This window comes from Saimiri boliviensis, chromosome 7, assembly GCF_048565385.1.
Source record: "Saimiri boliviensis isolate mSaiBol1 chromosome 7, mSaiBol1.pri, whole genome shotgun sequence".
In the NCBI taxonomy this organism is placed as follows: domain Eukaryota; kingdom Metazoa; phylum Chordata; class Mammalia; order Primates; family Cebidae; genus Saimiri; species Saimiri boliviensis.
In genome coordinates this window covers 18,331,938-18,351,006 of record NC_133455.1, presented here as the reverse complement: position 1 = coordinate 18,351,006, position 19,069 = coordinate 18,331,938, and the positions used below count along the sequence as shown (strand labels likewise).

General features: G+C 46.0%; 1 long non-coding RNA gene across 1 annotated transcript in view; it reads left to right on the top strand.

Moving 5' to 3' along the window:
- The window catches only part of LOC141585066 (uncharacterized), a 109,538-nt gene extending 92,797 nt beyond the window's left edge, over positions 1 to 16,741 (top strand). The window contains exons 2-3 of the long non-coding RNA XR_012518335.1: positions 12,813 to 12,934; positions 16,069 to 16,741. This is a non-coding gene — a long non-coding RNA (uncharacterized LOC141585066). The remainder of the gene's footprint in view (positions 1 to 12,812; positions 12,935 to 16,068) is intronic.
- Positions 16,742 to 19,069: the final 2,328 nt, after the last annotated feature.

The window sequence follows — 19,069 nt, the reverse complement described above, 5'->3', positions numbered from 1 at the left end:
AGACAGAGTTTCACCATATTGGCCAGGCTGATCTAGAACCCCTGACCTCAAGTGATCCACCCGCCTTGACCTCCTAAAGTGCTGAGATTATAGGCACGAGCCACCGCGTCCAGTACCTGCATTCTTATAAGAAAAGAGAAATAGACACAGAGAGAACACCATGTGAAGATGGAGGCAGAGATCGGAGTCATTCTCATCCACAAAGCTGAAGAAGTCCAGGGATTGCCAGTAACCACCAGAACCCAGGAGGGAAGCAAGGAACAGATTCTCCCTGAGAGCCTCGAAATCGAAACCAGCCCAGTGAACACCTTAATTTCTGACTTCTGAGCTCCAGAACCGCAAGAGGACTCATTTCTCTTAAGTCACCCGATTTGTGAATTTCCTATACTTTATCATGGCTACCCTGGGAGACAGACACAGTCCTCTAAGAAGGTGTCTCGCTCTCAGATTTTATCAGCCATCGTCACTGCGCTGAGGAGGCGATTCAGAAAGGAGAGATGGTGGCCGGGTGAGAGGACAGAGTGCTGGGGAGCCTGGGGGTGGCATCACAGGATTTCTTCGTGTCACCTTAGCCGGTGACATGGTTTCCTGTGCGTCAGCCCTTGGAGATGTCCAGCGTAAGTCAAAGCCTTTGTTCCCTACCATAACCTTGAGGGATGACTCAGGAGAGAAGAAGGCAGGCTGTGGGGTAGGGGAAATGGTCAGTGCAACTACAAATGAGAGCCTGTTCCTGGCTCAAGGGGAGAACGAGGCAGAAAAACAACAACAGTAATTAGCATTCCCTGTCGCTTCCCTGGACCCACCTCCCCGCCGCCTCCACCCGGATGCTCCTGTCCTCACCCTGCACCCATTCTTCCCCAACATGTGTTTTATTATTTTTTAAATTCCACTTTATGGAGAAATATAACTTACACAAAACACACCAATTGTGAGTGTACAGTTGAATATATTTTGAAAAAATGCCTATCGAATCCTACCCAACGATACAACATTTATCAAAACAGAGTGTTGTGTAACCACCAACACAATCAAGATATAGAACATTCTTCACTCTCTAAAACTTCCCCTCCACGCTCCCCAGCCACCTACCCGCCCCCACCCATTCCCTCTGGCTTCTGATGACCATTGATTTGCCTTTTGTCACTGTAGATGAGACTGATCATTTCTATCCTTTCATAGAAATGAAAGTACCCATTCGAAACGTGTTTATATCTGGCATTATTTTTGGTTCAGCACAATGTTTTTGAACTTGGCTTTCTTGCTGTTGCAGGGATCAATGGTTTCTTTTTATTGATGTGTGGCATTTCCATTAAAGGAGAGTACGGCAGTACAGTTGTTGACCTGTGGATGGACATTTATTTCCACTCTTTCCTCTTACAAATAACACTGGTAGGAGCATTCAAGTGTAAATCCTGATGAACCTCGGCAGCCATACCTGTAATCCCAGCACTTTGGGAGGCTGAGGCAATGAGTCGCTTGAGGCCAGCCCGGTCAACATAGCAAGATCCCATCTCTACCAAAAAAATGAAAAAAAACTTCATTTTTGGTGTGCACTGGGAGTCCCATCTACTTGGGAGGCTGAGGTGGGAGGATCACCTGAGCCTAGAAGTTGGAGGCTACTGTGAGCTGTGGTGACACCACTGTACATTGGGTAATGTAGTGTGGAGTGAAGTGCAATCATAACTCACTGCAGAGTAAGACCCTGTCTCTAATTTTACAAAAAAGTGTAAGCCTTTTTGTGGACATATGATTTTCTTGCTGGGCCGAGATGTATGATAAGTATATGTTTAACTTTTTAGCCCAATATGAGCAATTTAAGAGCTAAAACAATGTAACTTCTGGAAGAAAATACACCAGAAAATTATTGTGACCTTGGGCTAGAGAAGATTTCTTAGTGCAAGAAAAGTATAAACCACAAAGTAAAAATAAATGACTTTATTAAGATGTAAAACTTCTGTTGTTTGAGAGACCCTGTTAAAGAAAATGAAAAGGCAAGTCATAGTCTAGGAGACACTATTTGTAAATCGTATTTGACAGAGGCTATGTATCAGAATATTAAAAGAGCTTCTGTGTGTCACTAATCAGAAGATAAATGACCCAATTAAAAAATGGGGGCTGACTGGGTGCAGTGGCTCACGCCTATAATCCCAGCACTTTGGGAGTCCCAGGTGGGTGGATCACTTGAGGCCAGGAGTTCGAGACCAGCCTGGTCATCATGGTGAAACCCCATGTCTACTAAAATTAGCTGGGTGTGGTGGACTGTGCCTGTAATCCCAGCTACTTGTGAGGCTCAGGTAGGGGAATCTCTTGAACCCTTGCCACTGCACTTCAGCCTGGGCAACAGAGCAAAAATCTGTCTCAAATAAACAAATAAATAAATAGATGGGAGCGGGCGGCCAGGTATGGTGGCTCATGCCTGTAATTTAGCACTTTTGGAGTCCAAGGCTGGGATTACAGGCATGAGCCAGATGTGGTGGCTCACTTGGGAGGATTGCTTGAGCCCAGGACTTTGAGACCAACCTGGGTAATATAGTCAAAGCCTGTCTTTACAAAATTAAAAAACGTTGGTGGGTGTGGTGGCGTGCACCTGAGGTCCCAGCTCTATAAGAAGCTGAAGTGGGGGAGATAGCTTGAGTCTAGGTGGTCAAGGAGGCAGTGAGCCGAGATCACACCACTGCATTCCAGCATGAGTGCAGAGCGAGACCCTGCCACAAAAAATAAAGTAAAATAAAATAAATTGGGCAAAGGGATTTTCAAGACACTTCAGAGAGGGAGCTATGTGAATAGTCAAAAAGCACCTTAAAAAAAAAACAACTCTACATCAATGAGGAAAACAAAAATTAAAACCACAATGCAGTACCACTCCTAACGTGATACCATGGCAGTGGCTGAAAGTAAAGACTGGTCATTCCAAGTGTTGAGGAAAATGAGGAGCAACGGGAATGCTCCGACTCCACTGGCAGGAATGCAGACTGAGATCCACACTGTGGGAGAACGTTTGTCAGTTTCTTCCAACCGTTTGCTTTTGTGATTCAAAACATGAACGCAGCTTTTAAAAATCCTCCAGTGACCTCACATGGCATTGAAATAAAACCCAAACTTTGTTTTCTTATTTTTAAATTTTTAAAAAATTTTAATTATTCATCTAAACTTTGCTCTGTGTCCTGCAAAGCCTCTAGTTCACGCCCCTGCAGCCGCACTGCACCTGGTTCCGATCTTTAAGTGGAAAAGGCATCTTGGCTCTTCCCTCCACCTGGTTCTCTTTCCTCAGCCCTTCCTACAGTGGACTCCACGACCAAGTCTCTCCTTAGATGTCCTCCCTGTACAAAGAGCTGTGCTGAGCACCATGTCAGAAGGTGTCCCTGTCCCTCACCATTTCCTTTACTGTCTTATTTACCTCTGAAAATCTCCTGTGAATTTGCCCGCCATCTGCCTCCAGTCTCCCAACTCTTCCAGTGAGGAGGGAAGCTCCAGGACAGTGGGAGCACGGTTTCTCTGTTTAGCACTGTGCCCTGTAACACAGCTCCCAGCACACAGTAGGACCTGCGTAAGCGTTGAATCCTGTAAGTGTCTCCCATGGGTATAAAGAAAATGCAAGCCGGGCGCGGTGGCTCAAGCCTGTAATCCCAGCACTTTGGGAGGCTGAGGCGGGTGGATCACGAGGTCAAGAGATCGAGACCATCCTGGTCAACATGGTGAAACCCCGTCTCTACTAAAAATACAAAAAACTAGCTGGGCATGGTGGCGCGTGCCTGTAATCCCAGCTACTCAGGAGGCTGAGGCAGGAGAATTGCCTGAACCCAGGAGGCGGAGGTTGCGGTGAGCCGAGATCTCGCCATTGCACTCCAGCCTGGGTAACAAGAGCGAAACTCCGTCTCAAAAAAAAAAAAAAAAGAAAATGCAGATAGTTGATGGCAGAACTGGGATTCAAACCTAGCTCTCCCTGGCTGGCTTGCCTTCGCTTCCCTTTCCCTTCTTTCCTTCCTTCCTTCTTTCCTCCCTCCCTCCCTTCCTCCCTTCCTCTCCTCCTTCCTTTTTCTTGCCCACCCTTCCTTCCTTCCTTCCTTCCTTCCTTCCTTCCTTCCTTCCTTCCTTCCTTCCTTCATTTCCCTCCCTCCTTCCCTCCCTTCCTCCTTCCTTCCTTCCTTCGTTCCTTCTTTTGAGTTTCACTCTGTCACCCAGGCTGGAATGAATGCAGTGGTGCAATCTTGGCTCACCGCAACATCCGCCTCCTGGATTCAAGCGATTCTCTGCCTCAGCCTCCCGAGTAGCTGGGATTACAATCGCCCGCCACCACACCCTGGCTAATTTTGTTTTTTTTAGTAGAGATGGGGTTTCACCATCTTGGCCAGGCTGGTCTTGAACTTCTGACCTTGTGATCACCTGCCTCGTGATCCACCTGCCTTGGCCTCCCAAAGTGTGGGATTATAAGCATGAGCCACCGCGCCTGGCCTCTGTGGCTTTAAAGACATAGTTCTGGCTGGGCGCGGTGGCTCACGCCTGTAATCCAAGCACTTTGGAGGCCAAGGTGGGCAGATCACCTGAGGTCGGGAGTTGAAGACCAGCCTGACCAACATGGTGAAACTCCGTCTTAAAAAAAAAAAAAAAAAAAAAAAGACATAGTTCTGGCTGGGCACAGTGGCTCATACCTATAATCCCAGCACTTTGGGAGGCCAAGGCGGAGGATTGCTTTAGCCCAGGACTTTGAGACCAGCCTGGGCAATATAGCCAGACACCATTTCTACCAAAATAATAATAATAATAATAATAATAATAATAATAATAAGCTGGATGTAGTGGTAGGTGCCTCAGCTACTTGGGAGGCTGAAGTGGGAGGGTCACTTAAGCCTGGGAGGTCGGGGCAGCAGTGAGCCATGAGGGTTCCACTGTGCTCCAGCCTGGGCAACAGAGCAAGACCCTGTCTCAAAACAACAACAAAACCTCCCAAACAAACAAAACAAAACAAAAAAAGACTTTTCTAAAACATCCTGCTGTGCCTCATAAATACATGCAATTTTTATTTATTTGTTTACTTTTGAGAAAGGTTCTCACTGTTTGTTGTTTCCCAGGCTAGAGGGTAGTGGCATGATCTAGGTGGAGTGTAACCTCCACTTCCCAGGTTCGAGCAATTCTTCTGCCTCAGTCTCCCAAGTAGCTGGGATTACAGGCATGTACCACCAGGCCTGGCTAATTTTTGTATTTTTACAAGAGACAGTGTTTCACCATGTTGCCCAGGCTGGTCTCAAACTCCTGACCTCAAGGGATCCCCCAGCCTTGGACGTCCCAAAATGTTGGGATTACAGGTATAAGCCACCGCCGGTGCCTGGCCAATTTTTATTTTTTATTTTAAAAGTAAGTTCAAAGGAGGTCGGGTTTTGCCAGTAAATTCATTATGGAAGTAACTGCCGCTTTCCAGAGTTCTGGGCCGTTGGAACCGTGATTGCGGGTCTGAAGACTTGTGCTGAATTATTCCTTCACAAATGAAGAAGCCCTCTGGGTAAAGAATCTGGGGTCCTTGTTCAAAGGACAGCTTTGATAATGATAGAATTGTGATGATTTTAAAAAGACAGCGTTCTTGAAGCTCACAGTCAAGGTGGGGCTGAATTCCTGCAAGGCCTGACCTTGATTCCAACCTTAGGGAATGAGACTCTCCTGCTAGTCCAATGAGGGCAGATTCCAGAGGGAAAAGGCCAAGTTAGGCTCCCAGAATGTGAGTAGCCTGAAGGGGAGCCCAGAGGGCATTAGCGCCAGGACACAAGGTGCTCAGCTGTGACTGCGGCATTTTCCTCTCCCACTTTGAAGTCAGGGAGTGGAACAGGGAATTGCGGAGGCTCGTACCCATTTTCCATATGAGGAGGGAAAGATCATAGTGGGGGATACAGGTCAGGGACAGGGCTGAGGACACGGGGGCTGTTTCCATGTGGGGGTGCAGTTGTTAGAGTTTGAGCTGGACCTCGGAGCTCATCTAGTCCAGTTCCCTATTCCACAAATGGGGAAACTGAGGCCTTGAGGTGGAGGCGGAAGAACCATGGAAGGCTGGGCAGGTCCTCAGAGTAAGGAAGGGCAGGATTTTACTGAACTTTGGTGTAGTTTTTCTCCTTCCTTCCTTCTTCCCTGCCTCCCTCCCTCCTTCTCTTCCTCCCTCCCTCTCCCTCCCTCCCGTCTCTTTCTTTCCCCTCCTTCCTTCCTTCCTTCCTTCCTTTCAGGATAGGGGTCTCTTTCTGTCTCCCACGCTGCAGTAGAGTAACACAATCATAGCTCACTTCAGCCTTGAACTCCTGGGCTCAAGCAGCCCTCCCACCTTAGCCTCCTGAGTAGCTGGGACCACAAGTACACACTACCGTGCTTGGCTTGGTGCCATCTTTCTGAGCAGAGACCTTAGTAAATGTGTGGAGCCTGAAAAGCAGGCAGTGAGCAGGTGGTTGAGAGCTTGGGGGTCAGCCAGACCGAATTTTAGATTTGGCTCTGCCAATTACCTATTTGGAAACTTGAGTGAAGACTTCTTCCTCTCCGAGTCTTGATTTTCTCATCCATAGAATGGGGATGATAACACTAATAGTCATTTTGTAGGATTCCTAACTTCATTAAACGAGAAAATAGATGTTACCTGCCTAGTGCTTGGCAGGTGCCTAATAAATGGTACCAATTAGGATTATTATTGTCATTACACCTTCTAGAGCTGAAGTGGGGTTGGCAGCGTGGTTGAAAGAAAGCTGGAGTGAGGGAGATATTAGTTAACTGTAGACTGGGAGTCTCCAGAAATTCAAATTCAGCATTTGGAGCAGAAAACCCCACCTTGAGACCCCCGTCTGACCTGAGAATTTCCAGAGTGCTTCCCTGGGACCCAGGTAATCTAATTTTGGGGAAGGAAGCGGGCAAGCTAACTGGTCATCAAGGCACCATTGAAGAAGAAAGACCTGGGAATTCTGTTCTTCCATTTCAGTCAAGATGGAGACTTCAGGCTGGTTACTGAAGCTCTCAGTTGATCCCTGTAAAAATGGGAAGGCTTGTAGTCCCTCTCTTGCAGGACTGTGGTGAAACAAAACAAAGAGAGGTATATACAAGAACCAAGCACGGTCCCCACACTTAGGAGACCTTGGTGCCAAGGACGCGGGTAGGCTGCAGCAGCCACTGCCTTCACTCCGTGTAAGCGGCTGGAGTTTCTGAAGTTGCCCACTTGGCTCCAGAATAGAAAGACACGGAGACACGTTAAGCAGTCTGGACATGCCTGAACTTGCAGATGCCATTTTGAATCCAAGAGGCCCTTGACTGAAAGGAGAGCACTCAGGGAAAACGCGTTTGTGCAACTTGAACTCTGCCTAGATCAGGGCAGATTTTTGTCCAGCCCAGGGAGGGGAACCGGAGTCTTTGGCTTGTGAGCCTTACACACTATTGATCTCATCCGCTTGTCACAATAGTCTGGAAGATAGGCCAGTGAGATGCTAATTTTCCCAAGACCCCAGGAGAGGTCAGCTGGTGACTTCAAGGAGACTCCATCCAATGAGAGGGTTGGAGGAAGAGGGATTACGACAACCTTGCAAGGAATTAGGCCCCCAGGCTAGAGAGACAGGTCTTGGGCATTTATTCCAACAAGCAAGCAAGCATATAAGCACATACCATAATGGGAGTTATTTATTTATTTATTTATGGCTTCCTGGGGGTCTCCCAAGATGCTGAATGAAGCAAGAAACATCAAACTCGGCCGGGCGCGGTGGCTCAAGCCTGTAATCCCAGCACTTTGGGAGGCCGAGACGGGTGGATCACAAGGTCAAAAGATCGAGACCATCCCGGTCAACATTGTGAAACCCCGTCTCTGCTAAAAATACAAAAAATTAGCTGGGCATGGTGGCGCGTGCCTGTAATCCCAGTTACTCAGGAGGCTGAGGCAGGAGAATTGCTTGAACCCAGTAGGCGGAGGTTGCGGTGAGCCGAGATCGCGCCATTGCACTCCAGCCTGGGTAACAAGAGCAAAACTCCGTCTCAAAAAAAAAAAAAAAAAAAAAAAAAAAAAAAAAAAAAAAAAAAGAAACGTCAAACTCATCAAAGACAATTGGAAACAAAGAAGGAGCTAACAATGTGCTCCCACTGCGTGCCACAAATCCTGTAAAGCAGGATTATGGATGCCCATTTCACAGATGAGGAAGTGGAGGTTTAGAGCTGTTAAATGTCTTGCCCAAAGGCCACCTAGCTGTTAAGATAAGAAAGCAGGGACTGGCTTCTATTCCACAAGGAAAAGATTCTTCCTTCCACTCCCATTTTAACTAAATAACATGTATCACCTATGAGGAGTGGATACTAGGGGTTCCCTCGACCTCTCTGGCCCCTGTTTACATCTCCTCTATTCTTGCCCTTGTTCTGTGGGTTTAGGTTACCCCATCTTCTTTCCCTTTGAATAATCGCTCTTCTCCCGATTCCTTTTTGTTTGTTTGTTTTTGTAGAGACGGAGTCTCACTGTTGCCCATGCTGGAGTGCAGTGGCTCAATCTTGACTCACTGCAGCCTCCGCTTCCTAGGTTCAAATGATTCTCCTGCCTCAGCCTCCCAAGTAGCTGGGAACACAGACGTGTACCACCATGCCCAGCTAATGTTTGTATTTTGAGTAGGGATGGGTTTCCCCATGTTAGCCAGGCTGGTTTTGAACTCCTGACCTCAGGTGATCTGTCTGCCTAGGCCTCCCAAAGTGCTAGGATTACAGGCATGAGCCATTGCATCCAGCTGTCTGATTCTATTAATGTCTCTGTACTGCACTAGACTTTAACCTCCATGAAAGTAGAGAGCTTGGCCGGGCATGGTGGCTCATGCCTATAATCTGAGCACTTTGGGAGGCCAAGGTGGGTGGATTGCTAGAGCCCAGGAGTTCGAGACCAGCATGGGCTACATAGTGAGACTCCTGTCTTTATTATTATTATTACTTGCAAAATAATAAAAGAAAGTAGAGAGCTCATCTGTCCTGTCCACGACTGCATCCAAATATTGGTGGAAAAGTAGGGAAGTTCCCGAGAAGACCCCAGCCAAGGGAAAGAATTCATGAACACACATGCAAGGGGGAGACAGAGGCGCCCAGAGAGGTGGGCGGTCTCCAAGATGCCCTAGAAAGAACCCTTGTCACGCCTCCTGTCCTAGCTGCTCAGATTTCAGGCAAAGGTGAAGGGCCAGACGTTCTCCAGGGCTCCCACTATGAAGTCAGTATGTATTTTGTATGCCATGTGTTCATGTTTTTCCCTTTGAAGACTGCCTGGGAAAGGCTAACAGTCATGGAAGTAACAAACATACTGTCTTCTCTTCTCTTGCCAAAAGCAATCTTTAATCACCCTACCGAGTAATGGGCTCAGAATAGCATAATGGAAACAAAGTACTTAAAATACTTGCTTGGGTGGATAAACACAGCAGAGGAAAAAAAAAAAAAAAAAAAGTCTTACACGTCCAGCCCCATCCTTTTTATTGTATACACAGCTAGGAGATGTGGAAGGAAGAGAAGAAATCCCTCCAGAACAAACAACTGTAAATATACAGAACATACATATTTTAAAGGGCAGCATGGTGGTTTGTCCGTCCTAAGGACATCTTTATATTTGTGATCCCTCCCAAATGCCCCTTTTTCTTTTAACCAAGTGACAAAAAAATAGGTCTGATATAACCATCCAGTGGAAGGGAGTTCTCAAGAGTCTTCGAACAGGGTCTTTTTCTTTTGTTGCCCAGGCTGGAGTGCAGTGGCATGATCTCAGCTTACAGAAACTTCTGCCTCCTGGGTTCAAGTAATTCTTCTGCCTCAGCCTCCTGAGTAGCTGGGATTACAGAAGTGTGTCATCACGACTGGCTAATTTTTGTATTTTTAGTAGAGACAGAGTTTCACCATGTTTTTCAGGCTGATCTTGAACTCCTGACCTCATGATCTGCCCATCTTGGCCTCCCAAAGTGCTGGGATTACAGGTGTGAGCCATCGCTCCTGCCTGGCAGAACAGGGTCTTTTTCAAATCTCTTTAGTTGCGGGGAAGATTAGGAGAGAGTAACATTAGAAAAATTACGGTAGATGGCATTGGGCAGAGACCCTTAAGAAACTGAGTGTTTAATTTGTGCTCAGAAGGCAGGACTCTTTTGCTGTTGACTACTTTTGCTAAAGTCAAAGCCAGAAGGAAGTGACAAAGCTCCGGGTTCTAGAATTTGGGTTGCTGGTTGGGCACTGTGGCTCACTCCTGTAATCCCAGCACTTTGGGAGGCTGAGGTGGGAGGACCACTTGAGCCCAGGAGTTTCAGACCAACCTGTGCAACATAGTAAGATCCTGTCTCCTTTATCTTAAAAATTTTATTAAAAATATAAAAAATAAAAAATAAGGCCAGGTGTGGTGGCTCACGCCTGTAATCCCAGCACTTTGGGAGGCCGAGGTGGGCAAATCACAAGATCAGGAGATTGAGACCATCCTAGCTAACACACTGAAATCCCATTTTTACTAAAAATACAAAAAATTAGTTGGGTGTGGTGGCAGGCACCTGTAGTCCCAGCTACTCAGGAGGCTGAGACAGGAGAATCACTTGAATCTGGGAGGCGGAAGTTGCAGTGAGCCGAGATCACGCCACTGCACTCCAGCCTGGGCCACAGAGCCAGACTGTCCCCCAAAATAAATAAATAAATGAAAGAATTCAGGCTGCAGTCTCCTAGTGGGATGTCCAGTGTGGTATTACAGAAGACAGATATTTAAGCCACAATGATAGACTCTTGAAATTATCACCTCCTCCAAGGAGCCTTTCTAGATTTCCTCAGTTGGAATTCCTGTCTCTGTACCAGGAGAGGAACAAGAACCAGGCTGTGCCTACAACTTAAAAACTGTAATCTTGGCCAGGCATGGTGGCTCACGCCTGTAGTTCCAGCACTTTGCGAGGCCGAGGTGAGTGGATCACCTGAGGTCCAGAGCTCGAAACCACTCTGACCAACAAGGTGAAACCTCGTCTCTATTTCAAAAACAACAACCAAACCAAACCAAAACAAAACAGAAAAACTGTAATCTTGAGCAAATTGTTTATTTTCTCTAAACTTTAGCTTTCCTATCTGTAATGTGTAGACAAATAGAGAAATACATAGCCTGTGATCAGTTTCTAACTCAGAGCACTTAGCCCAGTTTGCTGTGAAAATTGTCAGAACCCAAAATGGAGTCACTGATATTAAGAAAACCCTGACAAATAGAGCGGGGGGAAGGGCATGGAGAGAGGCTTCTCCAGCTTGTACGCCTGATAACAAAAACATCATGAAAGACTGCAAATACCACAACCTTGCACAAAGGTCACTGCAACCTTAACACACAAAAAATTACTTTTGCAAGGACATCTGCCCAGAGACCGCCTGTCCAACTTCAGACCAGCATCATCGTTGTTATTGATCTTTGTAGCCAAGGATAATTATTTCAAAACAATTATGTAATCCTCCTCATTTTTGTCCTTTAAAAACCTTTCTCTGCTTTTACCTGTCTGAATACCCACATAGTTTATTATGGTATGCACATTCCCATTGCAGTCCTCTATCCCCAAATAAATGTCTCTTCTTTCAGAGAGCTTCTCTCTGTTATTTAGGCTGACATTGCCTAAAAGTCAGAATTATCTGGCCAGGTGTGGTGGCTCATGCCTGTAATCCCAGCACTTTAGGAGGCCGAGGCAGGAGGATCACAAGGTCAGGAGTTCAAGACCAGCCTGGCCAATATGATGAAACTCCATCTCTACTAAAAATACAAAAATTAGCTGGACATGGTGGTGTGCACCTGTAGTCGCATCTACTTGGGAGGCTGAGGCAGGAGAATTGCTTGAATCTGGGAGGCGAAGGTTGTAGTGAGCTGAGATTGTGCCACTGCGCTCCAGCCTGGGTGAAAAAGTGAGACTCTGTCTCAAAAAAAAAAAAAAAAAAATTATCCAAGTGTTTCTCAGGGTGTCCTTGAAGTAGACAAGGTGCCCTTGAATGCCAGGATATGGTTAGTATGTTTGAAGAAGAGCAAGGAGGCCACAGGGGCTGGAGGCAAAGTGGTTGGAAGGATTCAATTGCCACTGAAAGGGACACATTCCAATGATGGTATGAGATGAGGAGGCCAGAGGGTTGGGGTTGGGGGAAAGCCCAGATCCTGCAGAGCTTGTGAGCTGTTAAGAACTTGGGTTTTGTTTTTATAGAGATGGGGTCTCATACGTTGCCCAGGCTGGTCTTGAACTCTTGGGCTTGGCCGGGCATGTTGGCTCATGCCTGTAATCCCAGCACTTTGGGAGACCTAAGTGGGAAGATCGCTTGAGGCCAGGAGTTTGAGACCAGCCTGAGCAACATGGCAGAAACCCTGTCTCTACTAAAAAATAAAATAAAAAAATTATCTGGGTGTTGTGACACTCATCTGTAATCCCACCGAGGAGGCTGAGGTGCGAGGATGCCTTGAACCAGGGAGGCGGAGGTTGCATCACTACATTCCATCCTGGACAATAGAGTCGGACCTTGACTCAAGAAACAAGCAACAGCAACAAAAATAACCTCCTGGGCTCAAGCAGTCCTCCCGCCTCGGCCTCCCAAAGTGCTGGGATGACAGATGTGAGCACCCAACCCAAGAGCTTTGGTTTTGCATCTGAATAAAAGGGGAAGTTACTCTGAACAAGAAGCAACATGTATCCCTTACCACCCTCCCCTCCCCCACTGCAAAGATTTTATTATGAAAACAAGCTGGGGAAGTGGACGCGAAACTAACATTTTCCCCCTGGACTATTGGGTCATCTCCACTGTGTTACACTCTTTTACATACATTGTCTGCTGTGTTCCTTACAATAATACTCTTTTTTTTTCTTTTTTATTAATAGATGAGGCGTTGTTGTGTTGCACAGGCTGGAGTGCACCGGCACCATCATGGCTCACCACAGACTCCAACTTCCTGGCTCAAACCATCCTCCCACCTCAGCCTCTCAAGTGGCTGGGACTACAGGTGTATATTACCGCGCCCAGATAATTCTTTGAAGTTTTTGTAGAAATGAGGTCTTGCTGTGTTGCCCAGGCTGGTCTCAAGCTCCTGGCCTCAAGTAATTCTCCTGCCTCAGCCTCCCTGAAATAGAAGAGCTGATCAAGAAGCTGATTGCCCATGAATGCTGGTCAGCCCATTTAACCCCCGTAGTCGGGGGACAGGAGATCCAAAATATCATAGGAAGTTTGATGACTGAGAGTCTGATGCCCCCAAATCCATGGGCATCTGGGTCTTTATGTGGGCAACTGGGCATGTGGTGACAAGCTGATAGGTTTATCTCCTTCTAGAAGAAGTTATTCCCTGCCCTGGAGCAAGTTGAAAAGATTCTGGGACGGCGAAAACCGAAACTGGGTTGGACTCTCCCAGCTCTGTTTTGGGATAAATCACTTTGTTTTGGGATGAATCACTTAATCTTCCTAAACTGTAGAAGTTTTCTAAATCTTTTTTAGTTGTAAAAATCGTAATGGGTTTGTTGGAGGATTCAAGGCGATAATGGAAGTAAGTAGCTTAGTAGGCTGCCAGGCACTTGCCACGTTCGCAGTTGAGATTAGCTTTGACTGTTGGTAGGGTCAGCATCGTTGCCATTCACCCACGTGTTTATGAAACAAGAATGTGCTGAGTGCACTGTCTTCCAGGTGCCATGCTAGGTTCTGGCATTCCGTGGGGAATCAAGTAAAATCCCTGTACTGCAGCTAGGAGAGATAGACAATAAGCAAATGTACACTGGGTCACCCGGTGATCAAAAACATGACATTTGGCTGGGTGTGGTGGGTCATGCCTGTAATCCCAGCACTTTGGGAAGTCAAGGTGGGCAGGGCAAATCACTGGAGCCCTGAAGTATGAGACCAGCCTGGCCAAGATAGCAAGGCCCCATCTCTGCAAAAAAAAAAATTTTTTTTTTTTTTTTTTTTTTTTTTTTGAGACGGAGTTTCGCTCTTGTCACCCAGGCTGGAGTGCAATGGCACGATCTCGGCTCACCGCAACCTCTGCCTCCTGGGTTCAAGCAATTCTCCTGCCTTAGCCTTCCGAGTAGCTGGGACTACAGGCACGCACCACCATGCCCAGCTAATTTTTGTATTTTTAGTAGAGACGGGGTTTCACCATGTTGACCAGGATGGTCTCGATTTCTTGACCTCGTGATCCACCCGCCTCGGCCTCCCAAAGTGCTGGGATTACAGGCGTGAGCCACCACACCCGGCAAAAAAATTTTTTAAAATTAGCCATGACTCACGCCTGTAATACCAGCACTTTGGGAGGCCGAGGCGGGCAGATCACGAGGTCAAGAGATGGAGACCAGCCTGGCCAACATGGTAAAACCTCATCTCTACTAAAAATACAAAAATTAGCTGGGCGTGGTGGTACACACCTGCAGTCCCAGCTACTCGGAAGGCTGAGGCAGGAGAATTGCTTGAACCCGGGAGGTGGAGGTTGCAGTGAGCCGAGATCATGCCACTGCACTCCAGCCTGAGACTGTCTCAAAAAAAAAAAAAAAAAAAAATTAGCCAACTGTGGTGACCTGCACGCATGGGCCCAGCTACTTGGGAGGCTGAAGTGGGAGGATCATTTGAGCCTGGAAGGTTGAGGCTGCAGTGACCTTTGATGGTACCATTGCACTCCAGCGTGGGCAACAGAGCAAAACACTGTCTCCAAAAATAAGGAAAAAAAAAAAATGTTTGAGAGGGTTCAATCGCCATTGAAAAGAACATTCAGAATGATGACGTGAAATCAGGCCAGAGAGTTGGGCATGGGGGAAGGGCCGGATCCCGCAGAATTTGAGGACTGTTAAAAGCTTTGGTTTTGTATCTGAATAATGTTACTTCTTGTTATTTTACACAAGAAGTTATTCCCTTACCAGTCCCCACATTTTATTATAAAAAGTTTCAAGTTTATAGAAAAGTTGAAAAATTATATGACATCTGTATGAATTCTACACTTAACATTACTTTATATTTGCTTTATCACACATCTACCCATTTACTCATCTATTGATTAATTAATTAATTATTTTTGAGAAGAGGTTTCACTCTTGTTGCCCAGGCTGGAGTGCAATGGTATGATCTTGGCTCACTGCAACCTCCACCTCCCAGGTTCAAGTGAGTCTCCCATCTCAGCCTCCCAAGTAGCTGGGATTACAGGCATGCACCATTGCACCTGGCTAGTTTTTTATTTTTATTTTTAGTAGAGATGAGGTTTCACCATGTTGGTCAGGCTGGTCTCAAACTCCTGACCTAGGTGATCCACCCACCTCAGCCTCTCAAAACTCAGGCCTGTAATACCAGCACTTTGTAATTTATCTTTTGTTGCATTATAAAGTAAGTTACAGGAGTAGCTGCATGCATGATCTCTAAAGCAAAAGCACAATCAAAACCAAAAATAGTAACAGCTATCAGTTACTTCATCTTCAAATACTTAAGCATGCATATCACTAACTAGAATTCAATTATCTATTCATAGTTTTTGTTTGTTTGTTTTTTGGTTTTTTGTTTTTTTTTTTGTTTTTTGAGACAGAGTCTTGCTCTGTTGCCAGGCGCCAGGCTAGAGTGCAGTGGTGAAATCTTGGCTCACTGCAACCTCCGCATCCCGGGTTCAAGCAATTCTCCTGTCTCGGCCTCCTGAGTAGCTGGGACTACAGGTGCACACCACCACACCCAGCTAATTTTTGTATTTTTTAGTAGAGACAGGGTTTCGCCATGTTGGTCAGGCTGGTCTCGATCTCTTGACCTCGTGATCCGCCCCCCTTGGCCTCCCAAAGTGCTGGGATTAGAGGCGTGAGCCACCACACCCAGCTATTCATAGTTTTTAAAAGAAAATGTACACACAGTGAAATGCACATCATTCTCTAAATATCTGCATATGCACACACTTCTGCATCCCAACCCTTATCAAGACAGATAATATTGTCATCATCCCTCCCTCACTCCTCCAAGCAACTGCTATTGATTGTCCCATGTTGTTTTTGTCTCTTCCAATACTTTAGATGAGTGGAACTATACAGCACATAGCCTTGTGTATAAAGTTTTCTTTCATTCATCACAATTTGAGATTCATCTGTGCTATAACTTATATCAATAGTTTTTCATTTTTCTTTTTTTTTTGAGCTGGAGTCTCACTCTGTGCCAATATGGAGTGCAATGGCGTGATCTTGGCTCACAGCAGCCTCCATCTCCCGGATTCAAGTGATTCTCCTGCCTCAACCTTCTGAGTGACTGGGACTACAGGCACGCACCACTACACCCGGCTAATATTTGCATTTTTAGTGGAGACGGGATTTCACCATATGGGCCAGGATGGTCTTGATCTCTTGACTTCGTGATCCACCTGCCTCAGCCTCCCAAAGTTCAGGGATTATAGGCCCAAGCCACTGCGCCCAGCCGGCCAATAGTTTCTTTTTATTGGGGGGTTAGTATTTCTTTGTATGAATACACCAGTTTGTTTAACCCTTTTCCTGTTGATGAACTCCAGGGTGGTTTCTAGTTTTTGTCTGCCTTAAACATTCTTTTTGATTGACAAGGAATAATTTTATATATTTCTGAGGCACAATACGATGTTTCCATACATGTATACATTTGGAATGATCGAAATCACCGCCTTGCCTTTGAAAAAAAATTTTCTAGTAGCAGGTTAGAGAATAGACTCTTCGTTGGAAATATAGAAACAGACTAGGGGTGAAGCTCAGGCTTGTAATCCCAGTGCTTTATGAGGCCGAGGCAGGTGGATCACTTGAGGCCAGGAGTTCCAGACAAGCCTGGGCAACATAATGAGACCTCGTCTCTACAAAAAATAAAACCATTAGCTGGGTGTTGTGGCTCACACCTGTAGTCCCAGCTACTTGGGAGGCTGAGGTGGGAGGATCACTTGAGCCCAGGAGATCCAGGCTGCATTGAGCTATGATTGTGCCACTACATTCCAGCCTGGGTGACAGAGCAAGGTGCTGTCTCTAAAACAACAAAACAAAACAAACAAAAAAACTTTGCTCTTTTGTGTAAAATCAGAATGATTGTAATTCATTCCTTATATGTAAGAAAATGTATTGAAAATGCAGAAGATGGTGTCTGGCTTGTTTGAAGCATTCAAAACCATCAGCTGTTATTATTAGAACTTTTCATCCTAGCCTCCATCCTCCCTAGAGCTTTTAAGCTCTCAATTGGAATTTCCCATTGGAGGTAGCTCCTTGAGGAATTTCTATCATTACACTCCCTACAGGATACCTTAGTTGACACAGTTCATTTACAAGGTGGCTCTTTGCAAACGCATAGCTGAGGAGATTAAACCAAAGTGACTGAACCTGTTGAATATAGGAGAAAAGCCTGACAATCAGGTCATTCCTTAAGAAGGAGTGGGTTATCTCCAGGGGAAGGGAGTTTTCTAAGCCTGGAAGATGTTGTTAACTGTGATAATGTATATAAAGTCTTAATCTATGGTCAAAACAAGGGTACCACTGCATTATCACTTTCCTGAAAAAGATAAGGCTCAAGCGATCCTTCCAACCTCAGCCTCTCAAGTAGCTGGGATTATAGGTGGGGGCCACCACACCCAGCTTTTTTTTTTCTTTTTTCAGAGATGGAGTCTTCCTAATTACCCAAACTCCTAGGCGAGCCTCCCACCTTGACATGCCAACGTGCTGGGATTACAGACATGAGCTACCGTGTTACAGACATGAGCTACCGTGCCTGGGCTCCTGCTCTAACCCAGAGTCTACTCTCTAACCCACAGCCAGAAGGATTCTTTTCAAATGCAAACTCCTGTCAACCAGGCTGGAGTGCTGTGGCGTGATAATAGTTCATTGCAGTCTCAAACTCCTGGGACAGCAAGGATTTAAGTTCATTGCCTCTGGCTTCGGAGACAGTAATCTTAACTACCATGGCTATACCAGTTCCCTTTCCATTGCAAAAGATGAATGCAATAGTCATAATGGAGCAAATGGATTTTCTTTTCCTCCTAACAAAGTTGACCCCAGATTGCTAAATCGTTTTCTGAAATCCCCAAAAGGACATTATTTGGGTTGAGCGTAGTGGCTCACAGCTGTAATCCCAGCACTTTGAGAGGCCGAGATGGATGGATCACCTGGGGTCAGGAGCTGGAGACCAGCCGGGCCAACATGGCAAAACACCATCTCTATTAAAAATGTTATACAAAAATTAGGCCAGGCATGGTGATGCGTGCCTGTAGTTCCAGCTACTTGGGAGGCTGAGGTGGGAGAATTGCTTGAATATAGGAGATGGAGAGCTTGAAGTGAGCCGAGATCCTGCCACTGCACTCTAGTCTGGGTAAGAGAGTGAGACCCTGTCTCAAAAAATAATAAAGAAAATAAAAAGAAAAGGACATCATACAAAATGGCAACATCAGGTCAAAGCAGGGCTCATGGAGTCAGGATGACCAGCTCATCCTGGTTTGCCTGAGACTTTCCTTGTTTTAATTTTTTTTTTTTTTCAGACAGGGTCTCCCTCTGTTATCCAGTGGCACAATCATAACTCACTGCAGCCTCTTCCCAGGCCCACGTAGTCCTCCCATCTCAGCCTCCAGAGAGGAGGCTTGCAGGTGTACACCACCACACCCAGCTAGGGTTTTTTTTTTTTTTTTTTTTTTTTTTTGTATTTTTAGTAGAGATGGAGTTTCATCATGTTGCCCAGGCTGGTCTGGAACTCCTGAACTCAAGCGACAGGCCCGTCTAGGCCTCTGAAAGTGCTGGACTATAGACAGGAGACATCGCACCTGGCCGACTCTCCCTGTTTCAGCACACTGAATGTCCAAGGCAGACGGGGATGGTCCAATGTTGGAAATAGACGCTTGGTGCCACAAAGAAAAATTAGCACTGAGACAAAGGACCTTTCAGCAATGCAATTTTTACTTCCTGGACGGCAGGAAAGGTACTCTTGCTAGCCATCAGGCCTTAAGAGTACAATGAACAAAGGAAAACAGACAAGTTTATCCCTTACCCATTTGGGGTGGTCCTGACTGTGGTGTCTGATCTCCTTTGGCTGGAGCCAGACCTCACAATCTAAACTAAAACCCGATTGGCTAACAACTGAACATTTTTCTAAACAGGGAAAAAGCAATGGAGAACTGGGACATGCCTGTGAGCACATCCAGCACAGATAT